This window comes from Mirounga angustirostris, unplaced genomic scaffold (assembly GCF_029215605.1).
Source record: "Mirounga angustirostris isolate CCGP_5_RB_7025 unplaced genomic scaffold, mMirAng1.0.hap1 SCAF_5, whole genome shotgun sequence".
In the NCBI taxonomy this organism is placed as follows: domain Eukaryota; kingdom Metazoa; phylum Chordata; class Mammalia; order Carnivora; family Phocidae; genus Mirounga; species Mirounga angustirostris.
The window spans coordinates 179,422,272-179,426,036 of NW_026991713.1; the positions used below are offsets into that span (position 1 = coordinate 179,422,272).

The following is a 3,765-nucleotide window of genomic DNA, read 5'->3' on the forward strand; positions in this document are numbered from 1 at the left end:
CTAATGAATTGTCTGGGCTGCTCTCTCTTTGTAGAGAGTAAATCTGAGGATCCTTTCCCTCCGCAGTTCAGACACTAATTAACTAACCAAGAATTTTAGTAGCACACCCGCCTGTCGCCTAATAGTTTTACCTAAAGCCAGCCCGGTCATTGCTTGTACAAATTGCCAATTAAATGTGATTGATATAATGAAATTGGATTGTATTTTCACTTGCCTTCTTCCCTTCGCCCTCATTCTGCATCATCTTGCCCCTCTGTCAAGGACCGAGGGCACACATGCACCCCATCACAACAAAGCTAAACAGACTGGCCCCCCAGCTCGGCCCATCCCGGCTCCCAGTGGCGCCAGCGCCAGGGCTGTGCAAGTTCCTGTTAAACCAACATTTCTATTAGTTGAAGTTAACAGGCATAATCTTGTTTCCAGATATTTATCCACGTACCGAGGGCTGTAGTTACATGTTTGAAGTTAGGGGGGGAAAGTGAAAGATCTGAGCAGCCATTCTAAAAATACATTAACAGTTTCCAAAATCTATATCGCTGCTTAATTAAATATGTTATCCTGTTTATAGGATCTGTGGCTAATTATTTAGAGTCATTTAATCTACTCAATTTGCACGTTAATTAAGCAGCCTCGGTTTGCAGAGCGCGGCCGGCGGCTGGGAGGGAGGCAGCGCCGCCTGGCGGGCGTCCCCGCTCGGCCGGCGCTCGGCTCGCAGGCCGCGGACCGGTGCCTGCGCCGCCGGACTGAGCCGCCGTGCCGGCGACGGCGCGGCCGCGGGGAGGGGCTGCGCCGCCCCGGGGCAGCGCTCCCCGGCCGTGCTGCAGGGCGGTGGGGGTCGCCCGGCCCGGCCGATCAGGACTCAGCCGCGCGGTTATTTGCGGGGAGGGGGATGCATCCGCCCACTCATCCCTCCCTCTCTCCGTCCCTCCGCCGGCGCGGGGAAGGGTGGCGCCGAGCCCGGTGGCAAGGTGGCGGGTGGGACAGGCCCCGGGTTGGGGAGGGGCGTGGGGCGGCGCCGGCCGGCCGGGCTGACTGGAAAACGACGGAGCCGCGCCCCGCCCCCGCCCCGCCGCGTAATCGTTTTCGCTCGCCCGTCCCCATCTGTCCCTCTCCGCCCGTGTGTGTTTTGGCCTTTGTCTCGCTGCCCTGTACTGACACCGTCTTTCAGAGACCACTTCTGTCGCCCTTCACCGATCTCTTCTGCCCCATTAGCCCATCGGCACGAGGCTCCGAGGCTCCGGCAACAAAGCCCCGAGACGGGACCGGCGCGCGAGCCTCTCCACTGTGCGCCGCTGACCCCGCGGCCGCGGCCCGCGCCGCTCGGCCCGGCGGCCCGACGGGGCGGGACGGGATCGGCCGTGACGATAAACAGAGGAAGCCGTCGTGTCCGAGCCGATTCCGCCCCAAGTCAACAGGGGAACAGGGCCCACGCCGCCCTTGGCAGGGCCGCAGAGCAGCTGCCGCCGCGCGAAGGCCGCCCGCCGGGCAGGAGCTAATCCGCCCGCAGTCCCCCTCTGTCCCCCCGGACGTGAAGCTGGCAAGCAGAGAGAAAGCGGGCTGGGAGGAGAGAGGCAGACCTGCCTCGTGGCCGGTAAACAAAGACCAATAACCTGTTACCGGCGGGGGCTGCCTCTCCTCCCGATTCCATTTTCCTCCCGGAGAGAGGAACCCCAGCCGGCTCGCTCTCCTAGGAGCACATCCACTCTTCTGCGGGTGCTGGCCGCGGCGGGCAGACCTCCCAGCCAGGCCTGCTGCAGAGGCCTTCCTGCACACCATCCCCAGCCCAGGAGGAGGTTCCCAAAATGAGGAGGCACCTCGTTTTCTCCTCTGCCCAGCAGACTTCCGGGAGGCCAAGACCTTGTGAACCCACTGCCCTCAGGAAATGCTGCCTATGCTTCCACACCCTGTGGGGCTGCTTGCTGCTCACTGAAGTTGCAGGGCATTCCCTGGAACTTGCAGCTCTTAGATGGGGGCTGGCGCAGGTACCTGTGGAGGGAAGACCCCCTTGCCACTTGCGTCTCCACAGCTGTGGTCTGTCTTCATTACTCGGGAGCAACTCCCTCCCAGGAATGCTTTATTTTGACCAGTGTGGCAGGAAGAAGGGTGACCATTGCTCAAGGGTTTTCCACACAGGCTACCAGAGGGTCACCTTTCTCTACAACGGGAACTCCAGTGAAAGCAGGAGGCTGGGGCCCCTCAGTGCTAAGGTGCACACACACGATCAGTGTGGCCCTGATGCCAGTCTCCTGGAAACTTCCCTCTTACTTCCCCTGGAACCCACCTGCTCTTACTTTCTATCTTACAAATGTTGATCCTGTGGCCAGGCGATGGCCTCTTGCAAGGCCGTCCTAAGACACACCAAAAGTGTCCCCTGGAGGATGGAGACATCACATGTCCAGGCTAGCTAAAAGCGGTTCTGGGTTCTATCTCTGCCTGGCTACTTTCTTCTTGTTAAAAATCATTGAGAGTTCTGGGGCGCCTGAGTGGTTCACTCAGTTAAGCCTCTGACTCTTGGTTTCTGCTCAGGTCATGATCTCTGGATCCTGACATCGAGTCCCAAGATGGGTTCTGCATGCTGAGCGCAGAGTCTGCTTGAGATTCTCTCTCCCTCTCTCCCTCCCCTCCATGCACGCTCTCTAGAATAAATAAATGAATCTTTAAAAAAATCATTGAGAGTTTTAAATAAAGAGATTGCACGAAAACCAAGAAAGGACACACTAAGATCAGCCAGGGTCTCCTACCACACCTCTGGCAGACTCCATGGGTCTCTCCCTGCCCAGGCCCCATCCTTGCCGTTGATGGACCAGAGCCCTAACTCTGGGGAGATCTATTTTCTGCTGCTGACCTGATGTTAGGAGAACTATTACTCCTTTTAGAGGGTCTGGTGGTTCCCAAAAGTCCAGGGACAGTGAGGTCCACCTTGTCTTTGTCTTCCTCCCTTCTTTTGCCCAAAGCCTAAGTCATTGCAATTTTGTTCATACAGAGTCTTTATAGGTCAATTTTGCAATGTATCAAAAGTACAAGTCTTTTATCCACTTTTGGTAAATTTTAGAATAACAACCCCAGGTCAGGTGCATGGGGCCTTCAGCATTTGGCAACAGGTGAAAGTGTTTAAGAAAAAAAAAAAGAACTACAAACTACAAAGTGCACCTAAATATCTATCAGACCTACACTTGACTGCAATAGCCGAGAGCCATTACAGGAATTTCAGAGCTCCTTCCTCACTACAGTATCCAGATGCCAAGTGCAGGACTACGGGACCTTCTTCCTGACCATGGGGTCAAAGCGAGGCTGCAGGGTTGTGGGACCTAGTTCCTGTGTATCCTCAGTGTAGGATGAAGAACTCAAGGTCTCAGTACCTGCATTAGGCCAGCAAGAAGAGGGACTTATATTCTTTAAGTAACTGTTTTATTGTGTTATCACAGACACATGGTCACATTCACCTTTCTAAAGTGTAAAGTTCAGTGTTTTTAACACATCCACAGGAGTTTGCAACCATCACCACTCTCTAGTTCCAGGACGTCCTCATCACTCCCGAAAGAAGCCCCGTGCCCATTAACAGTCACTCCCCATCCTCGACCCCTCCCCCGCAGCCCCTGGCAACCACTAATCCACTTTCTGTCTCTATGGATTAGACAAGGATAATTTTGCAAAAAGAAATTCTACCAGTCTGGAAAGGCATGTATAAATGAGGAATGTGGGAGTAAGGCCTGAATACACTCTCTCTGTGAATCAACATGTTCCCTAAAAGACACAAGGAGAAAA

At 55.0% G+C, this 3,765-nt stretch overlaps 1 protein-coding gene across 1 annotated transcript in view; it reads right to left on the reverse strand.

Moving 5' to 3' along the window:
- Positions 1 to 3,565, reverse strand: part of UNCX (UNC homeobox) — a 14,404-nt gene extending 10,839 nt beyond the window's left edge. The window contains exon 1 of the mRNA XM_045875934.2: positions 1 to 3,565. This exon is cut by the window's left edge and continues 6,876 nt beyond it. The gene's annotated coding sequence lies outside the window, so the exon portion shown is untranslated.
- Positions 3,566 to 3,765: the final 200 nt, after the last annotated feature.